The following is a 27,329-nucleotide window of genomic DNA, read 5'->3' as shown; positions in this document are numbered from 1 at the left end:
AAGGGCGACGAGGGAGAGGGGACAGGGAGGCGGAGGACGGGCGGGGAGAGGCGAGGAGGGAGAGGCAGCAAGGGGGAGGAAGGGGGAGGGGAGAGGGAACCACCGGGCACCCCGGCGGCCCACAGGCCCCGAACCGCGTCGCCGGGCCCAGAGCGACGGACCGCGCCGGAACGGCGCCGCCCCCGACACCAGGGAAAGCCCCGCAACGCAGCACCCCCCAAGAGACCCAGGGAACGGCCAAGACGCAGCCGCCACCCAGCAGCCAACAGAGGGGCATGATAATTTTTAATTGTTTTTTTAGCAACGAGGGGTGGCTCAACTTGCCCCTATGCACAGTTTACCCAAGTCTCGCCTTCTCCAGCTAGACTTTGATCATGTATTTAACGACCAAACCCCCTTTGTTAAGGTTGTTTAGTTCATTCAACCTTTTGAACCAAGCTGGTGTCTCCACTGTCTAAAACAAAAATAGTTTACAAGTACACAAGTAACCTGTTACAAACTGATGTCAAATGTATGTACAACACATACAGTATTATACTGTATCACAAGCTGCTCTAATGGCCTGCAGCGGTCATTAGCATGTAGCCAGATGGTAACCGGGTTTGTTATTGCATTTGAACAAGCCGTGCTGCTCACAAGTTGGGCATTTAAAAAAAAGTTGCATTTCATGTAAGAGACACAGCTGAAGATTATGGATAAACAAATCAGAAAGTGCAGGAGAGGGAGATAATTTTGAGTTTCAAGTGGATACAGTACTTTGTTAAGGCTACTAATAGGAGAGCCAAACCAAGAAGACTGAACTGAAAGATGAAAATATGAGTAATAAATATCCGACTGTTAACCGCAAGGCATAGATAAACAATCATCCACATACGGACAATTTAGAGTCTCCAAACCGGACATGCATGTGTTTGGAATGTGGGAGGAAGACAGCACAAATTAAATTAAGAATATTTTATTAACCCAGTATTTGTATTTCTTGATTACACGTGATTTCACCATTTACTGTAAACTGTATAAAATATAAAATAAAGTTGTATTAGTAATAGCAAAATAGAACAATTTGCCAATTCTTACAGCAAAATCATAATTATTATCTAATACTAGACAGCATAGTGTATAAATGTATTATCCGTTTACAAAATTATAGACACTATAATGTTTATCTGGAGCATTGCAGGTAAAACCTCACAAACGCCAAGGGGCATATGTCCTATTTCCCAGCTCTTTGGAATCCACCATAGTTTAGAACTGATCGTTAAAGCGACACCTCAATAGTTAAGAAATTGCAGTACTTTTCATTCATATGAACACAATACGAGAGTTGCCCAATTAAACGTGTAAACTGAAAATACTTGCATTAAACAAGCATACCATTAATGTGGTGGCATTTTTAGTACATTTCTCGCCTCCTTTTCCCCAGAGACACCAAAGAAGAGAATGTTAAGAATGCATAGCTTTAGCATTTAGTTTAAAACCACTCCTCCATGTTACTTGTTAAACCAGCCGATAAAAGAGGCAAAAGAATAAACGCCATAATCTCAGTGTTGTCTTGGGATCCCTCATTTCAGCAGTCTGAAGATAAGCTTCATTTGCTTGAATTGTAGCATCTCTGGTAGTCAGAATAAAATCCCAAACAAGGCTTTATCATCCTTGCTCCCATGAGAACACCACCAGGCATTACCTAGGAAAAGATTATTGTGTGTTCTGGTAGCTTGGATACAAGCAATGTAGAGCTAAACACACAATCAAAATCATCCTACATGCTGGTTTTATCATGTTTGAACTGTTGCTCTCCGTCCGGGTGCTACAGATACAACAGGACCAGACCAAATCTCCTGCACTACAGAATTTAGATCATTTCGGCCTACATGCTACCCACTCCTACACTATGCTGCCGGATGCATTGATATGTGTCAACAGTGTCATCCACATTCTGTACCAATGACTTGGAGTTGTTCCCTTAGAAGAACTCAGAGCCCTATTTACTATGTCCTCCGTGTATGTACAGGTTTGCTGCGAGGGTATACCAGGGAGCCTGTAGCACAGTCACCACTTTTTCATCTTTCATCAGTCAAATGCAGCTCGGCTAGTTGTATGGAATATGAAGCTTTAAGCTAGCTAAATTAGCTCTACAGTTTAACTTAATGATAGAGTAACTCATCCAACATTAACTAAACTTGATGTTGATCATGCATTTATTTGAGAAGACAATAAAGTGATATATAAGAAAACACGGAGAGTGTAATCTTGAAATTATATCATTATTAATGAGATTGTTTTGTAGTTGAAGAATAAACATTTATACAGAGACTCCAATTTCATAAATTCTCTGAGCCCGGTTGTTCAAATTCAGTTATATTTTTAACCTATGGTTAAGTAGATTTAACCGACCGTTAAGTTCAACAGCACAGTTAACTTTAGCCAGCTGTTAACAGTTAACGCACGTACAGTAAGGAATGCCGTTAACTTTTTAACACTGTTGTCAATTCTGAAAATGGTCAACTAAAATGAGTCCTACTTTATCCATTTTGTCAGGATATTTTGTTAAGTAGGGAAAATAAACATATTTGATAGATTTATTCAATTTATAAGACATGACTGTCATCTATTTGGACATTTGAATGATGTTACAAAATAAAGTAAAAATCAAATATTGTAAATAGGCAGAGGATGGCACTTCTGTCGCTCCGTCGGTCCCGTTGTGGACGGATGCCCACATTCTCGGTGAGTGCTTTATTACGTGAAGCCTTGAAAAAGTACAGACTGAGAAAGAACGTCTGTCCTGACTCAGATTGACAGACAAAAACTTGCTTCAGTCAGTGTTCAGTCCAGTATTTTTTAGGTTTTGCCTCACAATTTAAAGCATCTCGCCCAAAATGTGGGCATCTGTCAACGACGAGACCAAAGGACAAAAGGAAGTGCCCACCTCTGGAAATAGGTCATCATTTCGTCTGTATACCGAGCAATGTCTGTATTTTCTCTAATGTCTGTATTTTCTCTGTCCATGGTAACTTGAAGAACAGTCTAAAATTTGATTCAATTAGACATAATAATATAAATGTAATAGTGCTCGAGATCGTTTGGCACTTTGGCAACCTGTTTTTTTTTTTGTTTGTTTTTTCATAAAACCGGAGGTTAATTGTTGCTGCTGACTACACAATAAACTTTGATGGTGCCGTTAGCTAACAACATGACTATCCATATTTTTAACAATGCATATTTAACTTTAGTTAACTAACGACGGGTTACTTTGACCGGCGGATAGAGGTTAACTAGTGGCTGAAATAACCGAGAAATTAACAACTGGACCCTGGTATTGAGCCAGTCCACCAGATTTTATGTGGCAGGAGTCAGGGATGCACCGAAATGAAAATGTTTGTCCGAAACCGAAAACCGAAAATGAAAAATGCTTGGCCGAAAACCGATTTTTTTTAAAAATTATCATTGCATTTATTATAATTATTAAAATTATAATACTATTATAAAATATTAATTTTGCACTGGCATTTTAACAAAGCACAATACAAATTTAAATGTGCCCACACTGCAGACATGTTGTCTAATGGTATATTAAACACCAAACAAGGGTTGAGCTTTTTCTGGCGGTGTGATTGCACTTTATAGTCAATGTAGTTCGCACAGGCGGACACAGATGCGTGCGGCGGGAGAAGGTGCAGTGCACTTCAAATCAATTTGCATATTCACTAACAAATAAATTTGTTCGCACCAGCTAATCGGCTTCGGGAACGGACTGCAAAGTCACACACGGTGTCCTGTACAGGTCTGTCCCCACCCGGAGATAAGTGTTTCCGTGTTTAAAACTGTTGATAGCAATAGTGCTAGCATTAGCTAAAGTATTTAGCACAGCCATCGGGATGCAGGGTGAAAAAGTGGAAGCGTTCGAGGGGCTGTTATAAAAAAAAGAAAAGGGAAGGCGCTGCAGGAGAAAGAGTGGCTCACCTGTACTCCAGTACATGGCAGTTCTATCTTTTTTCGACCCGCTTAAATGTTGTACACTAAGCGACGCCCCTCTCCTCCGGTGTGCACAATGACCCCGGGAGCTGCTGCGACCGACCGGTGCAAATTCACACGGTGAAAGGCCAGCGAGAAGAGAGGTGGGCACTCACCCCGCGTTCACTGTTTAATTCAAACAGACGCTTGCTTGCAGTGTTTTTTTGGTTGCGTCACCACATTATCCTATTTCGGCCATATTCTTTCGGCTTTAATTTTATTTCGGCCGAAAATTTTCGGTGGCCGAATATTTGGTACATCACTAGGCAGGACATCCGTAAACTAATTTACGTCAGCTTCACTGAACTTCATAAAGGGACAACCTACAAAGTGCACAAAGTTAATGTCTCTCATTCACCCAATTCCACATGGGAAACAGATTGGCATCAAAAACAACTTACACTATACATATTTTTTTAAATCTAATGATTATACACGTTTACTCTTACATTCAGTATATTTCAGTACTTGTCATTACAGTAACGGTGAGACACTTACAATTGTTAGTAAAGTGTAAATGTACATGAGTTCATATATACATCCATCCGTCCATCAATTTTCTGTACCGCTTGTGCTCACAAGGGTCGCGGGGTTGCTGGATCCTATCCCAGCTGGCTTCGAGCAGTAGGCGGGGCACACCTGTACTGGTTGCCAGCCAATCGCAGGGCACACAGAGATGAACAACCATACTCACAATCACACCTATGGACAATTTGGAGTGTCCAATTCACCTGCCATGCATGTTTTTGGAATGTGGGAGGAAACCGGAGTACCTGGAAAAAACCCATGCAAGCACGGGGAGAACATGCAAACTCCACCCAGGAAGGTCGAAGCCCGGACTTGATCTCACAACCTTTGCACTGGGAAGCGGACGTGCTAACCAGTCAGCCACCGTGCCGCCTTCATATATACAGTGTTTTAAAAATATATTTCATCATGTCACTATGTGGATTCACGCCAAATGTTAAGGGTAACATTCTTGCATACTACTCATGGTAGGAAGAAAAAAAAATCTAGGTTGGGCTATCAAACACACAGGGAATAGTTCCTCAAAAAGCAGTGAAAAGTTGTACTACTCCTCAGAGAGCTACTAAGCCAAAGGGGGAGTAGGACTGAAGATAAAGCATCAGGGGAGACGTTAAAATTGTTAATGTAGTTGAACAAGGTGTGGAGACAAACCAGCAGGGGGTTGGTTCTACAAAAAAATGAATAAGAAACACATTTGCCCAACAACCAAACACAATGTTGCAACGAGGCTTTTTCATCCCAAATGTTGTTGGCAGGGATTTTTACTTCAACTTTGTTCTTCATTTCATGCTGGAACTAACAGGTATCAAAGGCACTTTGTCATGTAGAATACCCAAATGCCAAATCTCCACTGTGTGGATATTAATACGGTTGTGTGAGCCCCGAGGCTTCAGGCAGCGTGTCGGGGACCTGTAGCTGCTCTAAACGCTCTAAATAGATTTCACAGCTCCACATGGAGATATGAAGGATGCCTGGGTAGGAGTCATGGGGGCGCACAGCCAGAAAATCGCAACTTTGATTGCTCAAAATCCAAGCAGCAAACATATGTATGCTCTGAGCACAGAGGATGAGACATGAATACCCGGCAGAAGGCTCAGCTTCTTTTACTCAACTGAAAGTTTTCCTTTCTTGTAAGTAGTTTGTTTAACTGTCCAGGTAGTACCAATTACTAAAAGTATGTACATCAATCAATACTCAAGGTAGCCACCAGGAAAAAACATTGCTGTTTCACAGTAGCGCTGCTAGAAATGTTTCAGTGGGGTGGCCAGGGTGACACTACACCTCACTGAGGGGAGGCCAAAAACATGCATGCTCCTTCCTCTTTTAATTCACTGGTGGATTACATCTCTGTGGTGCATATTAGTAGTTTGTGATATTTTGGTATCGTTACGATACCAAGTAGAGACGTGGCCGCTATCGATACTTTAAAGTAAAAATAAAGTAGCGAGCCAAATAACAGGTATGCAAAATGAAATTAAAAACGTAACTCCGTAACTGTGGTGGAGGTCTGCACTCTATTGCGATTAAAATACGGCAACATTGACAACTTTCTTGTGTTCATCCTACTTTCTTGGCTGTTAACTCATTCAATTCCAAAAACATATATGTGTTTTTTAATACTTTGTCCTTCACTCCCAAAAATGTATTTATACATTTTTTAAATATGTTTTTTTTTATATGCTAGAGCATACACAAGGCTTTGATGCAGCTTCTGACCTGAAGAGGTCGCTTAAAGCAATGGTAGTTATTACAAAAAACGGCCAGCAGGTGGCAGCAGAGTGTAAGAGATCAGCCAGGGCCATGTTGCAACAAGCCCCTTTTCCCAGTGTTTTCAACAGGTTTGTGAATAATGATGAAACTTAGCTATGTTCTAATGCCAAATGAAAACAGATAGAAATATACTTTTTTTTCCTGATGAAAGAAAAGACTCTAATCTTTCTTTTGGTAGGTTCCATGTTTTTAATAGCAACAGAACACCATATTCTGTGGGACTTTCAAAACCAGTAAAAATCCAGTAAAACAGCTGGGAGCGAAAGGGGTTGCTTCAGTGAAAATGGATGGGAGTGAATGTGTTAAATTAAAGAGATATTTGATTTCCTGGAGGATCTGATTCCCTGAATTCAGTGTTAATTCAACTAGATGCTGTCATCTACCTGAAATTGATTGGGTCTTTATATCTCATCTCACACAGCTGACCCTAGTTCAACTTTAATTTCGTGTCATGCTCTCTTGCCAGCCAGGATATTAAAAGCTAGTGCTCCTGCTGTAGCAGGATGTAATGGGGGATATTAAAACACCTGCAATTACCATCAACTGTCAATGAGATTACTTGCTCACTTCACAAGTGCTATCCAAATACCAAAAAGGATATTAAGTAGGGTGAACTGGAAGTATCGGGCGGAAACGAGAGACGAACACTTGGCCCCGAGTTTTATTGAAAAAAAGTTGAAAAAAAGCCCAGGATCTTTGAGTGTTTGTGATTCCACAGCATCTTAGAGTAATTCAAATTAGTTTGATGACGTATGAGTTTGATGAACCCAGCCAATGTAAAAACACCAACCCGCCCAATTTGAACAATCAGTCAGCAAAATAAAAATAAAGACTAAATAAATAAACAAATGACTAAAAGTGAAAATAAAAATAACTATATATATATATATATATATATATATATATATAAAGTAAAAATAAATTAAGATTTAAAACATAAATATAAAAATATATGTCAAAATAAATATACAAATAGAATTAATTCTGCTCTCACATTTATTTATTTCATGCTGCAGATGCTCTGCCAGGACGAAATGTTATTTATTGATTGATATTTAATTCTATTGATATATTTTTTTTTTATCTCGTTTTTTATTTATTTTTATTTTTACTTTGATTTATTTGTGCATATATGTATTTTTTGTTATTCTAATTTTAATTCATATTAATTTTTTAATTTAATTTTTCAATTATATTTTTTCCATCCGTTTTTATTTTCTATTTTTAGTAATATTTATGTATTTATTTAGTCATTTATTTTCAATTTTGGCAGTTTTGGTCCTCCATAAGTGCAGCCCGCCCCCTCAAAGTTCCAGCCTGGCTCAGCAAGACCCTGCTGCAGAGATAGTACTCGGATGCCTTCTGGGGAATTTCACTACCCCGAGAATTGTTGTTGGTGGAAAAATGCGCAAACTGAATTTTACCAAGGTAAATTGAAAAGTTCTACAAAAGTTCTAGCGGTGGAAAGGCCCCTATAGTCAAGCTAAGTGACCAACCCAAAAACAAACAGCAATAAAAACTTGACATCTCACCCGTAACCTCTCACCATAATCAATGTGAAGTCAGGTTTGCAGGTGAAGGGGACCCCAAAATCGGGTGCTGGGGGTGAGTTAGGTGGGGCGAGCTGTCTGAGATCAGGCCACTCAAGGCCACATGGAGGAGAAGCAGGGTGCCAATGAAGGTCAAGGGCTCCCAGATGGGTACTTCTGCATTATGCACATGGCTGCATATTTTATGCATATTTGCTAGGCTACAGAATAATGTTGTTGTTTTTAGCATTCAACCCATATCTTTTTATTGTACGCACTTTGTCAGTGCTTTCTTGTCAAGGGGGAATTCCTGCAATATAGACGTTGGCTCCTTTTGGATCCTTAATTTTTTTTTGCTGCCTCACTTAATTTATGACCAAATTATGTGTAAAATTAAAAAAAACTGCAAAATACAAACACAAGGATCATCAAGTGTAATATTATTGTGCAAGTAAAAAATATTATATTTAGTGTTCCAATTGAATGCAAGCTCTTTTAGTTTTAAGTAAAAATATAAAATGTGTAGTACCGAAGAAACCAGTATCATGTTAATTTTAAATTAATAAATTCAAGTTATTGTGTTTCAATTCTTCTTAGTAAGTCACAGTGTCTCATTACTGGTGAGTTATTTTGAGCTAGTCATATTGCCCTTGGGGCTAACTAGTACCCACTGGCATTTTTTTTAGGGCAATGCATATTAATCAGAGCAAAAAGGCATCTGTGTTTGCAGTATCTTGTCTTGCTCTCTCCCACCTTCCCCAATATGCATCGAGAACAGATGGGAATGTTACATGAGCGTTCGTCTTGTGTGCACATCTTTCAAGCATACTATTCTGATTTTGGTGAAATAAGAACACAATTGTTGTTTGGCAGGACCTTCACTATGACATCCAAACATTACAGAGGTGAGAAAATGAGGTGAAGTAACCTTATATTGGTGACAAATTTAGGAAGTTGGGGTTGACCGTTTACATGGTTCACTATATGATTACGGCAGTGTTAGAACATCACAGAGATGTTTAAAGTCAAAGTTCTGTTTTTGTTTTTTTAAACATTTATCCACAATAATTGTGTATAGTGTTGGGTGTTTTTTGGGTCATGGAAGAAAGTGCTTCAATTTAATGGACAAACGGCTTTAACAGATGACCTCTGTTTGTCCATTAAATCGAGGTTCCATTGCATGAGTTATTTCAACTTATACAGATACAACCATACCTGCACTAAAATCATCTTATTTTAACGCAATATATTGCATAATATTTTCTTCCCACCTCACTAGCTGAGTGAAGAGGGGAATAAAGCCTCAATGTAATACCTACCACTGGCTCCTCTTCAAACAAACTCATGGTCCTAGGTGGAAATCAAACCCAACACAAGTTGCCATTTCTCGATTGCCTAATTACAAGCAATGCATTGTCTGTCTGTCTGTCTGTCTGTCTGTCTGTCTGGCTGTCTGTCTAGAAAATGAAGAATAGATTGTGTTACAACTCATGCACTGATAAACACGCACCCGGTACATGTGAGTATGAATGTGGATTAGAAGAAGGCAGACCTTATTGCCTTTGCATTTGCTTTAAGGCATCTTCGTTTTTTTTAATCCCCCATACTAATCTAACAGGATTTAAGATATGAAAAACAAATGCGTGCATAGTTTGTATAAACCATAAGATCAGCGCGCAGCTTTTAGCTGAATATGTGATGCAAAATGTCCAGAAATTTTATCTGTAAGAACAAAATGATGAGGACTTGAAATTAAAGTTGAAATTATGACTGATATTTTTCTCCAAGATACAAGAAATGACAAGAAAAGCGTATACTGAACTAATATTGGCTGAGCAAGTGTTTGAGTTTCATTTACTTAATAAGTGATAGATTAGTAGAATTATCAGCGCAGCTATGATGGATCTTCTGTGCCTCGGTAGCTAATGGTGCAGCAGACAAGAATGAGAAAGGAAGACAGAAAAACATTGATCACAGTGGAGAGGGTGATCTTTCAAAACCTCATCAAAACACAGAGATTTGTCAGGGGTTCCTCTTGAATGCAAAAATGGATTATGGCTAACCATCCAGTTTGGGGAAAAGACCGTAAAATTGTCAGAGACACTGAAAAAGTGTCTGTGGCCATGACACGTCATCTTGACTTTGTCTGGGTCACTTCGATCAAAGAAATTCTGGACTTAGGCTGCGTTCACACTGCAGCTCAATTAAGATTTTTAGAATATTAAGATTCTTCAATTAAATGAAGATATCGAGGAGTCTCCCCTCATTTCCCCAAAATATTTCTTCCTGTTCCAACCTCGCTACTCTGGCGTTATGAGATGGAAAAAATGAGTTTGTAAACACTGACGAGGAAGCCGAGGACAGCAGCCAAACATGAGTGAGCGTGAAAACAGTCCACCAATCGGGAGTGGGCGTTCGCACAGCTTAATTTGCATAATTTTTGCAGGCAAAACACATTAATCCAACCGCTAACACGTCAGTGAAAGGAGTCCACCAGCCCACCAATCGGTAGCGCGCGTTGGCACAGCTAAATTTGTACACGGCACTGATTAAGGTCGCTTGCCTCGGCGGCTTGGCTGGAGGGAAAACGTTGTGTTGAGTCGGGGGCATATGTATTTCTGTAAACTCTGCAACGTCGTTTGTTTTGGGTGCACATCACTCGACATGTGCTCTTTGCGCATGCGAGTCACATCACGGGCGCATTGTGTTCACATTGAAGTAGCATTTGTTTTTGTAATGTGAACGGTCCATAAAAAGATAGGATTTAATCAAAAATCAAAAATGGGCATCACGCCCTGCAGTGTGAACGTAGCCTTAGGTAAGGTAGAATTGTGGTGAGTTACGCACTTCCTGGCAAAATAAGCCGTTGCTGATGTCGCATTAACACATATCAGGCACAACTACACAGTAAACTCACAACTGTGGAAAATGTTGAGAGAAAAAAAAAAGAGTTGAGTTAGATTTTTATGCTAATTAAAAGTAAAATTGGTATATGTAGCACATCAAGTTTTTTTTCTCCACAGCTTACTCTCTAGATAATCAAAATTCCACTGCTTAGCTGTAGAAAGACTGTAGTAAGGAGAGCTGATTATGATTCATCTACAAGCTACGTGACTTGTTTGTGCAGTCACAATTGAGACAGTGGGTGAGAGGTGTTTTAAGCAGTTTGTAGCTTGTAACTATTCCATCTTGGTGTTTCATTTACATACGTACATGTTTATTTCCCATTTTGTATCTGAGATGTAAAAAAAAAAATCTATCCATATAAAAAGTATTTTTTTTAATCAAACATGGTTGCACAAAGCCGTAATTAAAGGTGTGCTGTCTTTTCACTCAAAATGAAAGCCTATTAGTGATTTGTTCAGGCCTTCTTCAGCTGATTCCACACCAAGATAAAAAAAAATTAAATCTAACAGTCTTCACAAAAGGTTAGCCTGTAGTTATTGGACTTAACTGGTGGATGTCAGAGCTAATTCTTAAATCCCCGTCTAAGTTGAACGTTTTCCATTTCTCGTGTAGCTAAGCAACATGCCTCTGACTTTCAAGTGAACCTAGAGATTGCTGAAATAATCGTGTTGCAGGCAGGATGTGTGAGGGTGGTTCAAGAACAAAAGCATATGTACATTTTTGATTTTCTTTTTTTTTGTCTGTCTGCGGGCTGACAGAGCCGGTATTGCGTCTACTCCATCTTTTTGTGAAAGTTGTTAATAGCAACCTTGACCTGACAGGGTCAAACTCTTTCATGCAGGCAAATATTTTTCAAACTGTTATTTTTGTCATGTGCACCTTTCACACAAAATGTTGCCTACTTCACTGAAAGGCAAATAATTGTTTTAATTAAATGAGTTCCTGGCTTTTACCTTGGAAGTTAATGCATCAACCAGTCACTAAAAGCAAAGTTTACTGTAAAGTAGGTAGTGGAAAATGTTTTCATGCACAGAATGATAAGTTTATGTGACTCTGATACAATAGATTATGCTATTTCCAATTTGTTAGAATTGGGCAATTTCAGGGTGACCTCCAAAATGCTGTGGGTGGCCCTCTAGAGCAATAAATGAATGAATAGTTTAGGTCCTAAATACATTAAAGAAATGTTAATTGAATATAAACCACAAGCGTTATGATATCTGCAGACACTGGTCAATTAGTAGTGCCTTGAGCTCAAAGCAAACATGGTGAAGCAGCTACTGATGGCCACAACTCACGCCCAGACGCTCGTCACAGATTGCTAACCTGAGCCAATCTTCTTCAACCTGGCTCTTCCCCTTTAGCTGACGTCACACCCCTACTCAACAGGCCCTGCCTTTCAATACAAATATACACAATGAACATTACAATATGAAGCAGAAGGCTAAGGGTTCTTTATTAATTGATAGTACGAAGAATGATTAGCATTTAAATATGGGACATTTCCCTTGGGTATCTCACTAAAGACCTTTGTCGGATTGAGGGGAAGATGTTAATAGTCTTAATTGGAAAACAGAGGTCTGGAGCTCAACTACACACTACAATTCCTTTGGCTTGATAGCTTGTGACAGGAGTTCGGTAACTGAATGGGAAATGCTGTCTGATTGAATGTATTGAAGTGATAAACATTCCAAATTAATTTCTTCAAAAGTCAAAAGAGCCTGGCTGCTTTTTTGTAACGTTTTTAAGATTATTTTGAGTCAGAGTTTTTTTATTGCAGTTGTAGGTGCTTAATATTTTGTAAAATATTATGGTTATATTTACAGTTATGTCTTTTTGTCGAAACACTTACCTGGGATTTCTAAATGGCAACTATTATTATGAAACATTTTAAATTCAAGCACTACACTTCCAAAAAATATTTAATGAAATGTGGTTGTTTTGTAAAATATTGATTAAGTCACGGTTGTGTGGATGAGGGCAACATTAAAAAAATATTGGATTCTGGATCGCAAATGAGCTTTTATTTTTTTACTGTGTTTTATGTGATATCCTTTAGCTAAAGTTTAGCGTATATGTTGCTGTGTGACGGGTAGTTAGCATAACAGGAAGTGTCATGTCAGCTGCCTAAATATTATTACAGCATTTGATAAATCTGCCTTGTTAAGTGTAAAGTGTCTTATAACATGTTATGCAGACTTACTTTGGTTTCTTTTAGTCGGGCAAATGTATATTTCTTTATTCAAATGTTGTAAAAGTGGCCTAGTCTAAGCCAATAAATATCAGGACTGGCAATGAGGCTCACTCTGGTCCTGCTTACTGGTAAATTTAATTAATCTCATTTGTATTAAGTCAGGAGTCTTACAGTTAGCGGAAACATCTCAAACAAAGAAAATTTAGCTGAAGACATGGATTGAAATTGTAAAATTTAATTGACTTTTTAATAGCACTCAACAGTATCTTGAACACTCCCATTTCCTTCTCTTGTCTTTCTTCCCTCCAGCCCTGTCGACTCTTCCCCTCCCTTCTATCTCACAATAAGAAGGGTCAGCTGTCCTTTCCCATAGCTGTCAGCTTGCAGGCCCTTTACAAGAATATGAAGACCCCTCTTCTTCACTCACACGTTCACACATACGCACACAACACACCATCCTCTGCATGACTCTTTCTCTCCCCCTGCTTGGCTGTCAGGTGCACCAGGGATGATTGGAGGTAAGTTGATGGATGGGAGGAGGAAAAATAAAAGGAGAATAAGGTAAAGAGGCATAGCGGATGATAGTGACAGTCAATAAATAAATAGAAACATATAACGTAAAATATGTACTGTACATATATATGGAATGGATACACAGGAGTACAATGAAGAGAAAGAAAAAACAACAGTAGATGTGTGTGTGTATGTGTGTGTGTTTTAAATTTTGCTTCTAGTTTATTTCTAGCTGGTATATACAATGGTTCGGTGACTTTCTTCTTCTCTATGGATTTAAGAAGCGAAATGTGCTTGTTGTAACCTGTCACTAAACCATACTACCAGCCGGAGCAATGGGCCGTGATTGACAGGGATAGAGGCCACTCATTTTGGACTACAAGAGAAGTGACACATCCCACTGGCAAAAAGAGAAGAGTTTGCAAAGTAAAATTAAAAGTAAAATGTATTTTATTTAAAATGCATTATATACTCATTACCTTGAGAATCGTGATATTACAGTTACTCTCTAGTTGCCTTAGTTTTCAGTACTAATGCTTTAAAAGTGAAATTTTTTATAATAATGTAAAATCATGATAATGAAACGAAAAGCAGGTACTGGTTTAAACCAGTCCGTGATGCAAAAAAAGCTTTGGCACCACTATACTAAATGTTTCCCTAATTGATTTATTTCAACACATTGCGCTAATGTCAAAACGCAAAATCATTACAACTCTGGAATTGTCTAAAAACCTTTACGCTAAATAATTAAAGAATGTACACTTTAAGGGAATATATGCGACAAAAAACAAGCATCTAATTCCTGAATGTTGCAACTTTATGCAACACTTTGATATCATTGTGACTTCAGTGATAATCAGATTTGGATTGGTGATTACAAAAATGTATCTTGATATTCTTCATGTTTTTAGATCTCTCAATTCACTTTTTCTTCCTCGGACTGTTCGCCTGGCTCACCCTGAGCTCCATGCCTGGATCTCCCTTTCCTAATGACCCCACCCACACCATCTTCTCTCTGATTCCTGGTGCCAACCCTTATTCATCAGCTAATAATAATTCAACTTTTTTTTTTTTTTTACCCCCGTCCTCCCACCCCAGGGACTTCCATTCAATTGTGCTATCTTCCTGGAGCAGGCCTGTCAAATGCGCCGTCATCGAGCGAGGCAAATCGGTCTGGAACTGTCGGTGAGGGGTAGTGGGGCGCCGTGGAAGGAGAAGTTTGGGGTGGGGGGTGGTATTAAGGTTTTTGGATGATGGAGTGAGAGGACATAAAAGAGGAGTTATGTAAAAGTTGTGGAAGGAGAAGGACAAAAATTAGGACAAGCTGAAGTTTTCAACAAAAAAGAAAATATGGCCAATTGTTCAATGAATGACTGAACAATAGATTAAGTAAATACAGAGATATAAATGCATGCCATCACTATCAGGTGGAAACCTCTTATGTCTCAATTTGGTCAGAATTACATTTTTTTTAATTGTATTTGTGTATTTAAAAGTTCAATTAACATCACACAATTAACATCACAATGAAAACAGCAGGGGACCCCAAATGGAACTCTGTGGAACGCCATCACAATTTCAAACCAAAGTTTGAGATGTTTGACTTTATTAAGACACCTGGGGGCCCAAGTCACCAGGGTGGTGTGCACAAGGGCCACCAGGGTCAGCAGATACAACGAAAACATCAGGGGACCCAAAATGCCATACGGCAGAGACACTGGGCTTCTGTAGTTGGCGCACTGCCATTCAGCATGGAGGATTTGGTTTTGAATACAAGCTAGATCACCATAGCAAATTAAAGACTATACTACAGAGAAGACTTCACAGCTACATTCTGAGGCGAAGCTGACAGGGAGTCTGACGAATCACGATGAGCGGTCGCTGGATCACTTGGGAGTTTTAGACAGCAAGTCCGGACAAGACCAGCCCCACCCCCTGCTAAAAGGAGCCATACCCGCTCCATTGGAAGTTGCGACGCAGTTGAAGGTATAGTAAAAGCTTATAGTAAAGAGCTAGACGTGATGGAGTCATGACGTTTTTGGCAATACAAGCCTGATAATCGCAATCAATAAAGCTGCCTCATAAAAGCAAGAGAGGGGCTACTCAAAACAGCGAGTAATAACCAAATTAGGCTCTAAATGACGGGTCTGGGAGATCTAGTTGTTTTAAACTTAAGGTAGTGCAAGTGGTTAAACAATAAGTTTATTTATAAAAAAAAAAGAACAAAGACAGGACTATCAACAAGAACGCAATGAATTGTACCTTTTGTAAAAAAATATTTTCGTATCACCGAAGCAGCTCTATCCTGACTTATCATTACAGCATCATACAAAAGAAGAGAGCAGCCTTACACTTTTTTTGAAACAAAATTGAAGTTTAGATTATCTTTTAAAATAATGCCTGGCCTAATTTGTTTGTTGATGTGCTGAAACTTTTTCTTTTGAATTTCATTTATGAAGCACACGTCAACAATAAAAATGTAGATTTCAAATATTCTCTTCTTGGTTTATTCAATTGATTAGTCATGCACTACAATTTTGTAATGTCCTAAAATTGAAATTCTTTATTTGGGGACCTTTAGCAGATATGAGATTTAAATTGATTAATTAATTAAAATATATATATATATATTATCGCCTGACAGCACTAATAATAACCGAAACAAGAAAAGTTTATTCGATGAATTCTTTTCTACAATAATTCAGGATTCAGGATTTGGATCTCACTCTGCTTTGTTTGTCATTCCTTCCTTTCCTCAGTCTCTCCTTTGGTCTCTTGAGGTCTCCCTGATTTTTTGGATTTGTTGGAATTTAGATGTTTCTGGGGTTGGTGAAGAACTCTGGTTGGTGGCCCGGTGGGTGGTGTCTGGTCGGTGCTGGATTTCACCTTCCTTTGTTTTCTTTGGTCCTTCCTCAGGTCTCCTGACGGCGGTGTTCGGTTTAGGTGAACGGTATGGGATTTTTTTTTAATAGGTTTTTGGTGAACTAACGAATACAGACACGCACGCACGCACGCACACACACATACTCACCCACATACAAAAAAAAAGAAAAAAAGAGCAATGATGATGACATTACCGAATGAACAATACTGAGCTATTTTAGAAAAAAAAAGTAATAATAATAATAATAATAATTCAGGGGTTTGATGCCTGCTGTTCACATGACATATTTACAAATAAAATACTGTGTATCGATTGATGGGTAAACACTGTGAGCAGGCACTCCAGAAACCCAATTATTTACATACAAGAAATTAAAAAGGCACCTTTCCATAATATTATACCTTGAAGCATTAGCATTCTGAATTGACAGATGGTCAAAACTTTATATGTTGGCAATTTGCAACTTGGCAACAGTTAGAAATGCAGATTACCACTGTACGCAGGGCGAAAAACGACTATTTTCAGACTGATTGATTTCCCAAAGCCACCCTGTTCCATAGCCCCCTTTCTTGTTAAAGGAGTGTTTGAGAAGAGCATTTTACACTTCCAAGACAAAATATTTTACAGGTGAGTCTTACATTTTCGCCAAGTAACTGCATGTACAAAAGTAAACATTTAGGCGACTAAGTGAGTATGTGTAACATGCAAGAGTGGTGGTGGTGGTGGTGCGGTGGTAGTTGGGCTAAAAGTAGTCACCCTGCAGGAACCCTCAGAACAGTCAATAAAAACACAGAGATAACTTAAAATGGATGGTGAGGGGAAAAGCTTAAATGTGGTGTGGGAGGTGTTGGGCCATTGATGTGTGTGGTCTGCAGCAGAAACAGATTTATAGGAGTGTGTCGCGGCTGCAGTCTGCTGACATAAATAAGGCTGAGAGGGAAAAGCCTGCCATTGAACATGAACATAATTTAGCTCTCCTTGTCAATACATGCTGGGAGGTTGGTGGTGAAGAGCCAACTGCACTTGGAGGAGAGTTCATGAATTTCTTTGACTTCTATAAATGACCTTTTTGTAATTACTATCGGTTTGGTAGTTAGTAAATTTCCCACCTGAACGGGCTGCCATATAATATGAAATAGAAAGTATAAGAGGAAAAGAAGAAAGTTGTTACTGGAAAATCCATTCATTCAGCTACAATAAAATACAGACTAGGGAAAAGTTAATGGGGTGAGGTTTTCCCTGTTAGTGAAGTTAATAACTTGTACAATAGTGTAAACAGTGAAATTGAAGAGTAGGTGATGAAGCATGGTGTTTTCCATTATGATCTGCGTCAGTTTGTTGCTCAGCATGCTACATTGTTGCACATGATATCCAATTTGAGTTGAGGTGTGAGTTCGATTAGGTACACATTATCTTACAATACACACGTCCAGTTCAACAGATAGATACCATTAGATTTGGAGAAGGTCTGAGCTATTTCTGATGAGATTTGATGAATTTTTGCCAAGATCTACACTCCTAGGTTCGATTTTTTTTTTGTTGAATTGATTACTGAGCAAAGTGCTTGACTGTGTTCTGTGCTTAACTGTGATTGGCCAGTCTCCATTTCAATAGTGTGTCTCAGCGAAAAGTCAGCTAAATCTATGACTAAGCTCATTTACAGCTCGGTGGAAAATGGTGAAGGCCACATGGATTGATATCACAATGATCAAAGAATAAAATTGGTATCCCATCCGAATACCCAAAGTTGCAGTAGGTCAAGAGAAAATATTCTAGCAACTGATCCAGGACATTTTTACTGAGGTCACCCGAGGAGCAGTGACCGCTGCGAGGTCCCTATTGTTTTTGTGAGTATTATTATTATAATTGTTATAATATTCTCTGCAAATAATCCTATTTTTGAGACCCTAAACATAAACGAAAATTCACCAAACTTTATACACACATCAGGCCTGGCGAAAAGTTGGATATTTCAAAGTTGTCGTACACGAGTATTTTTTTAAAGGGTCTGTAGCGCCCCCTACAGAGGTTCTATGTCAGTATGTTTGCCCAAGTCTACAAAAATTGTGAGGCAAGTGTAGCACCCTGAGATAAACAAAATAATATTTGGTAGCCTTACCCTAAAATGCACAGGAAGTGAACTATGCGTATTTGAATGTCAAATGTTGGCCGATTGCACCTTTACAGGGGTCATGCTTTTGCCCCCTTGTCCTACACAGTTAACCGATTGACATTAAACTTGGGCTGTACCCTCTCAACACCTGGGACAAAATTTGGGTAAAAAAAACGTTTACGTTTTTGACATACCATATGACGGAGGCGGTACATCAAATTTTTTGTTTCATGATTCCTACTTATTACAAAAGTTATTTTAGTTAATTAAAAATAACAAAAAAAAACTAAAACTAATAAAAAAAAACTATTTTGTTAATGAAATAAAATAAAAACAAACATACTTTTTAAAGAAACGAATACTAACTGAAACTACGTTTTGTGTTTACAAAAATAAATAAATCTAACTATAATTATAGCAAAAATGTCCTTCGTTTTAGTCTTTGGTAATTAATTTAATACATGTTGCCTTTGGGGATGATTTTAAACGTGAATTTAAGTATATTTATTTCTATTTTAACCGGAATAAAGACGTTTGAAAGTTTGTCACACAGAAGTGATGTCATCTAGCAGTAGCCAATAGAAAAGCATCTTCAGATGACATCGCTCCTAGGCGACAAAGTGGCTTTTGGCTCCAATGGCTCGGTTCACCTGCATTTTCATTTAACTCAGCCGAAATGTAATGCTAGGTAAGAAATGCGTTACTTTTTTCATTTTACCATGGTGTTTATTAAATATTGCGCACAAGTAATACACTTTTTTTTTTAAACATACTGAAATTAACTTAAACTAAAACTAAGCATTTATAAAAACTACAACTAATAGAAACTAACAAAACCACCCTGAAAACTAAAACTAACTAAATTAAGAAATAAAATAAAACTCAAAACAAAATAAAAACGAACTAAAATGAAAATTCCAAAACTATAATAACCCTGCTTATTCCCGGTTTCACCTTGAGCCACGAAAATTGGGAGGCATCGTGTAACAGCCCATGACGTACAAAAAAGTATTATGGCGCCATCTGCTAAACCTAAACAGGAAGTCCGCCATTTTGATTTACTTTTAAATTTTTCACTTTTCTGGGCCTTTCATAGAGGTCATAAACTATTTATTTCATCTATGAGAATTTAAAGATGAAAAGTTATTGAAAGCTTTTTAATTCGTTGCACGCTGTTGCCGCAAAGGAAAATGGTACTGTTTTTTTCGCATCTAAATCCAGGCAAATACTCATGAAAGTTTGTACATATCAGAACTGGTAAAACAGTTATATTTAGGGTTATTGTACACTCAAAATAGTTCAATAGTGCCCCCTATAATTAACTGATTTATTTATTTTTAACCTTTAACGTTTTCTTATTTCAGAGGTTCCTTGTCCTATGTGCCAGTACTCCAACGTGCAAATACCCCAATGTGGCCAGGGCTGCGAGGGACCTTTATTGCTGCTCGCAGCTATACTATTGTTGCAATTGGAAAGGGCAAACTGACATTGCATCACGACAGTAGATCAGCATACGTACCCTGTTTGCATATAGGTTGATGGGCTCCACCAACTGCTTTGGGGGGGAAGGGGGGGGGGGGTTACTGCATTATGCTGCCATGCTTCAAAAAATAATGCATGTTAAGTCTATAAATCATGTCCTCTGGGAAAACGGACTGAAATGTTATCTGACATTTCCCCGCCATATTCTTGCTGTTCTCTTTATCAGCGTAACAGCTGCAGCCTCTCTGTACTTTACTAAAAACCGCTTTGGCAAAAACCTTAAACGCACAATAAGGACATGGAACTAGCTGCAGTGTTTCTTGTTGCCATTTCCCAATCCTGAACGATTGTTGGACACTGACAAAGAAAGCAATACCAGAGAGTAAGAAGAGCAAGAGCTGTAAAGAAAAATCGTTTTGGAGAACACCTGTTTCTGAAAGCCACAAAATCTCTCTGAAGTCACATTAGCAGCTTGCATATCCCCTAAAGCCCTTGTTCACATGCAAATCCTGCTCTTGGTTCTTCCTGAAAGAGTGCATTAGTGCATTTTGGTCCCTAACACACACAATGGCATACGGTTTCACAGGGAATTGTCACTTTTCCATACGTGTCTGATGATTCAAAGAGTTCTCCATCCATCTTGCATTGTTGTGTAGAGAAGGGAATAAGCTTCAGGCATGAAAAAAAAAAAGCATATCTATTCTGTCACTGCATGTCAGACAATACCCGCAAGCTTACATACAACCCTCACTAAGACACTGTACATTCAATTTTATATACAAACAAAGAGGTTTACTACAGCAGTCTATTTGAAGCCGAGTATAAAATATATTGTACCTAACCAAACAAAATTAAGCTACAGATCTTCATAAATGCTTTAACATGTTACCTGACTGGAAAATGACTGCTGGGTTAGTTAACGACATCCATTATTGAGCCCTATTTAACTAATTCACTCCCAGCCATTTTGACTGAAGCAATCCCCTTCACTCCCGGAAGTTTTACTGGATTTTGACTGATTTTGGAAGGCCCGCAGAATATTGTGTTATATTGCTATAAAAACATGGAACCTACCAAAAGAAAAATTACAGTCCCTCCTTTAATCGGGGAAAAAAAAATATTCGTATCTCTTTCCGTTTTGCAGCAATTAGCAATAGAATATAGCTAAGTTTCATCATTAATCACAAATCTGTTGAAAACACTGGCCCTGGTTGATCTCTTATACTCTGCTGCCACCTGCTGGCCGTTTTTGTAATAACTACCTTTGCTTCAAGCATTCTCTTCAGTTCAGAGGCTGCATCAAAGCCTTCTGTATGTCCTAGCATTAAAAAAAAAACATAACAAAAAAAACCACATCAATAAGTTTTTGGGACCATGTCAATATTTAAAACATTGATTCTAAATCTTAAAAATCTATCCGTTTTCTGTAAATTGTAATGATGAAGTCATGGATATCAGTAATTGTCATTCAGACAAGGGCGGGGAAAACTGCAGTTGGGGAAAACTGCAGTTGGGGAACACTGCGGTTGGGTGCTCTATAGCCGACTGACACGGGCTCTTAAAACAAGTAGGACAGGGTTAGTGAAGCAAGCTACAGTGTCATAGTGACAGATAAAACACTGGAATTCCATCCAGTTAAAGTTGGGTTGCTGTTTCGTATAAACAACTCTGACACAAATTGGGGAGAAGGACAAAGTCCCCCAGTAATTCAACTCTAAGAGAAGGAAATCATGTAATTGGCATGCACCTAATTGTCTGATTCCAGCATGTGCAGGTATATCATTGTATCAGTATTCCACATTCTGCATTCGCTGAGTTCTGTGTAAAAGGCAATAACTGATTAATGAAGGATCTTCTTTTTTTTTTTGCACTGTAATCTAGCTATTTTCCTGGATATCTGTGTAAACGATATTGCTAGAAAAGAATGACAAGGATGCACTGATGTGTTGCATTTTGCCTCTAAGTTAATGTCCTCAGTTAATTGGTGATTTATCATAATTATTATTATTATTATTATAATTATTATTATTATTAAATATTTGTATGGGATTCAATGCTTACTTTCTCCTAATACAGAAGTGTGAGAGACAAATCCTGATAATGAGTCAGACTCATTTTGTAAACAAAAATGGCTGTGGCGAAAAGGTGCAGGAAACTTTGTTTCGTGACGATTTTCTGTGTGAGTCCACCGGGCAGGTTACTAATGGCTGTATTTCAGAAAGACAAATTCTGTTGTTGATACTGACAGTATAAAAGCACAAGTTTTAGAGTTTAAGTTGATGCATTTGTTGTTTTATACTGTATTTATCAGTATAACAGTGAAAATGATAGGAAATATGAAATATTTACTAGGGAGGGGCGAGTACCGATACCGGAACCGTTTACGATCAGGAGCTAGAAATTAGAATTGAAAATTGCTATTAATGTCATACAATTTTTAGGAAAATGCTATTGTGTGATATATAAGTGTTTTTTTTAAATTATCTGTCATTGTTGAACAGCGCAATTATTTACTATGCGCCATACATTTTCTATATATGCCACCAAATCTTCAAAGCTATGCATTAATTAAAAAAATTATATATAATAATTTATATAAAAAAAATATTTATGATAATTAGTTTTTTGTTCATATTTGTTCTCATTAGGGTCACAAGTGAGCTGCAATATATCCTAGCTGCAATTGTGGTCCACCATATGCCTGCTTGTTGTCTTTCAAATTATGAACATAAAGTCAAAAATCCTGCGTCAGCACTACCATATAGGCCTCGCACAAATTAAACGTAGCTCTAAATAATGCACAAAAATGTTAATCCATATAACATAGTGCCAAACATATGTTCTTGTATCTTTCAATACATTTTCAAGCAGCCAGCAGTCAATGCAACACCAAACCAGACTTCAACCCTGAAAAAGTTACATTTCCTCTTAAATCAAAAAGTTAAGCCTCCTCCTGCATGTGGCCCTAAGACACACTTCCTCCACTTGCTGCACCTCCATGCTGAGAAGCCTCTTTTAATGTAAGCACAACATACCCAAGTCAAGTGTCATCCACTATGTCTTTTCTCAAAGAGGAAATCCCAACAAAAGAGCCCAGTGCCGCCAAAATACAATTTCTGCGATTCCTCAGGGAAGCCCCCTCCTTGACACACTCGCACATAACATTTGTGGAACGAAACCACTTTCAGTTGCGGAGGTGTATTGTCTCTAGTGACACTCTGTTTAATATCTTGAAAACATCTGCATTTAGATGACATTTCAAGCAGCAGCTTTTCTACTTGATTTTTGAAGCAGCATAATATGCCTAAACGGTGCAATTTGTTTTTACTCTGGAAAATGGAATATTTCAGTGTATGAGGAAATAGCATGACAACTCATTTGCATATTGATGAATTGTGAAATGCAGTTTCTGTTAAACTAACAAATTGATGATATCGGGCCTCAATTTAATGCAAATTCACCAACTTTAGCATTTAAGTGCACCTGAAATAGACTTTTTTTTGTGGCTTTTTGTTTCTCTATTGATCCATGAAAGAATACTTTGAAAAATTATCACATTAAAAATTAACACTGACCACTGGACAAGAAGAAAAAAAGCAGTAAACAGAAGATGCAAAACAAGTAATCTTGAATCAATTACACATGCGCAACTAAGGAACGACCCAGAGTTTTCCTATTGAGCAACACAAACAAACTCCAGCCAACAAGTTGAAAGTCACGCTGCGTGCTTCCTATGCACTTCTTCTGAATTGCTATTCTCAAGTGCAATATGGAGTTGATGTAGTTCATAAACAGCTCCTCAATAGTGTGTGAATGTAAAATAGCGCATTGACACACAGTCGAGTACTTACAACGGTCAGAAGTGTTGCTTTCTCTCAGTCCGCTCAGTCCTGCCTCACGTTTACATTCAGCCTCCCTTTCTATCTCTCCCTTGCCGTGAGTTCACTGCAATCGCTGCTGTGGACACACACGCCACGGCAAATGCACACCGTGCAATGTAATGCCGCTCTGCCGAACAACTGCTCCGAGCAACACTGAGATGGAGACAGGGAGAGAGTGAGAGAGAGGGGCATACAGTAGAGGAGGAGGAGGAGGAGGGGATATTAGAGGGAGGAGAAGGATGCTGAGCAACGCGTGGAGGCATGAGTGTGGGGATGCGTTCAGCGTGGGCTGAGTGAGCAAACTACAGTAGGGATGCTCTTATTCAATGTGGGAGGAGATTTAAGCTCGAATTAATATCGAGTTAATTTAAAGTTCCTTTAACGCCGCTCATTGATTTAACGTTCGATTGACGCCCGCCTGTACTGGAGGTATTCTAGTCGCAACGCAGTCCACGTCAAAATTTCCAATTAGAAATGCAATGCACTGCACTGGAGCTAAATTACACAATGTTTAAGCAGCAGAAAGTTTGAGTGGAGGAGCCATTTGTAATGTGTAGCACCACCACCGGTTCCCTGCTTCAAAAGAACTCACTCGGCAGTGCCAGTTAGCGGTTAGCACCAAGAGGTCTCCATGGGCACTCTCAGACCCCTTTGAGAGCCAAGAGCCGAGTGTATGCTGTCTTGTCACTTGGTGTGACTCCAAGCCATTTCATCTTTAGATATGAGGCGTATTTTATTTAGCAACTCCAGAAGATAGTGATATGGTTTGAATTTGGACGTATATTCAATTTTGACACGATATATTATATACTAATTATCTTGTGTTAATCTACTGTTCTATATTAAACATGAAACAATATTAACAGCTAGATTACCAGAACACTGCAAAATGAGTCAACTCGTAATATACAGTACATCAGCTGACCGTCATAAAAATTCTTCATTGACATCTGTAACTTAATACAGTTTTTCTCCATCATTGAACGAAAATGAAACCTTATGATATTTATATGTCAACATATATTATTTGTCCACTTTTGTGTTAACAAGAGTATGAAAAATTAGGGGGGGAAATATTTTATTGTAGCCTACATTTTAGAGCAGATATAAAATGTGTGATTAATTTGCGATTAATAATTGAAGTCATGCGAGCGCGTGTGACTATTCCGAAGTAAGACTGCAAACATGATTTTATAGGGCAGGGTGCAATTCTATAAATAGGCATATCTAATCAATATGGATCTAATATTTATAGACTAAAATGATAATAAGCAGCAAAGGGCTACTCCCTGACCTAACAGTTCAGTGTATGTTGGCAATTAGTGACCTTTGTGTCCTTTACACACTGATTAACAAAATGCCTTCTGAATCATTCTAAAAGTAATACTGTAATTATGCATTGAGGTTTTGACGATAAAATTGCATAACGTATCCGTATAATAACGGCCCCAGCTGGATTGCACCAGTGCCAGGTGATTATGAAAAGTTCATCAACTTTAAAGGATGCAAAACGACTGTGGTTTAAAAACAACAAACAAAAAGAACAAGGGACAAATAGACCATACTAATCAAACATTACTGACATCTCGGTGTCTCTTTCTTGCTCTTTTTCCATTTTGCTCACTCATCCAGCTCATTCAGCCCCCACAGTAAAGGGTCTTGGGATTTTGTGGGTGGCATCTGTAAATAGATAATCATCTCCCTTAGCAAAGTAGGCATACAAACACACGCATAAAGTACATTTTAACGCACACACTAGGCAAGATATGTTCTTCTTCAAACAGGGTCTCTCTCTTTCCTGGATTAGAAAACAGAAGAATAACATCTTGATAAGTAGGTAAGAAGGTTGCAGTGGAACTTGCAGCATACACAACTAAATAATGAAGCCCCATTTATTATTAGTGAAAATGGGAAATAGCTGAGAGCGGTTTAAAGTGCTTTGGTGATACCTTCATCCCTCTTTCTGTCACACTCGTTTTAATTCTGTCCGCCTTATTTATTACTTCAGGTCTTTTCTTCTTCTTGTTCCTCCATCTTTTTTTCCTGATGCTAAAAAAAATGTATGTCTAAACACTAATTATTTAACTCCATGCTGTGCCATGCCAGTGCAAAAGTGAAAGAGCAATAATTATAACCTGAAATACATCAAACATCATAACTAGAAACTCAAAGAATATAAATGTGCATTTCCGTCTGTGAACATAAAATCAGGGATGCATAGTACATGGCAATTAGATGCGTGTGCCCATTATGTGTTACATTGCTTTTAAAAGCACAAATAAAGTGGCCAGCACCAATTGTCACAGTACATCAAAATGACACAGACCCAAGGAATTGCACAGTTGAAAGCAATTTTGTCATAAGCGATATGGCATGACTCCTTCTTGTGACTGTCTCTAAGTCAGAAGCTCAAAAACGGTACTATTTAATAGACAATATGTCCTGATATTTTTAGTTTATGGCACTTCAAAAATTTGCTAATTTTTGTTTGAGATGTTAAGTTTTCCCACCGAAAAACAGTCTCTCTTGCAACATTCTTTACAAAAAGAAATAACTTTATTGTCAAGTTTCAGTATCATGAACCTGCTGGATGAGTACATAGCCAAATTTGGCACTAGCTCAATATGTTAATAGAGGGCTGTTTTGTTCGCTGTTTGGCAACAACGTAGCCAATTAGTTTTGAGGATAACAGAAATCAGCCGAAATTTTAATGAAACTTAAAATACTGTAATTCTTAAAACTTAAAAACCCTGAATTCAGAGATTTGTTTTTAAATATAATATAAATGTTTAAAGCTATTTGCGGATAACAAATGCAATGACTGAGAACTATGTAATACTCAATTGTGGCAATATAGCATTAGCCTACCCTGTTTTCATCATTTCAGTTTTCCAGATTTTTTGGGGGGTGAATAAAACGGTGCCTGATGCACTTTCAAGTGTAATATGAATCCGCCAATATATGAGAATTTGAGCGCTTTGTAGGCTTCAGTGGTATAATAGCAGAATTGTGCTACGCAGTTAGCTATGCCAAGACCCTGAATGTGCACCTTCCCTCTAGATCAGGGGTGGGCACACTCGGTCCTCGAGGGCCGGAGTCCTGCAGGTTTTGGAGGTTTCCCTTCTCCAACACAGCTGATATATGATCAGCTCATCAGCAAGCTCTGCATAAGCTTGGTAACGATCCTGTTGATTGGAATCAGCTGCGTTGCAGCAGGGAAACCTCCAAAACCTGCAGGACGCCGGCCCTTGAGGACCGAGTTTGCCCACCACTGCTCTAGATAGTCAGCTCATGTGGCCGCTGTAGAGAGCCTCTGTTGACTGTGAATATCTGTAAACCATGGTGAGAAAGGCAGAAGTGGATACAGTATATTCCAGTGAGCAGAGGCTTTAAGCAGATATACTGTACAGTAAGCAGTCATGTGTAAACAAAAGAAAGATGCTAGGATAAAGTAGCATCAATTTTTTCAAGTTGTCGTTGTAGTATTTGATGTAGCCCGAGCATGGTTTCAGTG

General features: G+C 38.4%; 1 protein-coding gene across 13 annotated transcripts in view; it reads right to left on the bottom strand.

Annotated features, from left to right (window-relative positions):
* rbfox3a (RNA binding fox-1 homolog 3a) overlaps positions 1 to 23,962 on the bottom strand; it is a 436,944-nt gene extending 412,982 nt beyond the window's left edge. For all 13 annotated transcript variants that reach the window (XR_015091657.1, XR_015091658.1, XM_086064234.1 and 10 more), the window contains exon 1: positions 23,786 to 23,962. The gene's annotated coding sequence lies outside the window, so the exon portion shown is untranslated. The remainder of the gene's footprint in view (positions 1 to 23,785) is intronic.
* Positions 23,963 to 27,329: the final 3,367 nt, after the last annotated feature.

The sequence above is a fragment of the Leptonotus elevatus genome, chromosome 20 (genome assembly GCF_054856555.1).
Source record: "Leptonotus elevatus isolate MCC_2025b chromosome 20, RoL_Lele_1.0, whole genome shotgun sequence".
Lineage (NCBI taxonomy): Eukaryota > Metazoa > Chordata > Actinopteri > Syngnathiformes > Syngnathidae > Leptonotus > Leptonotus elevatus.
Note: the sequence above shows the minus strand (reverse complement) of the source record. Positions and strands in the feature narration are given on the sequence as shown.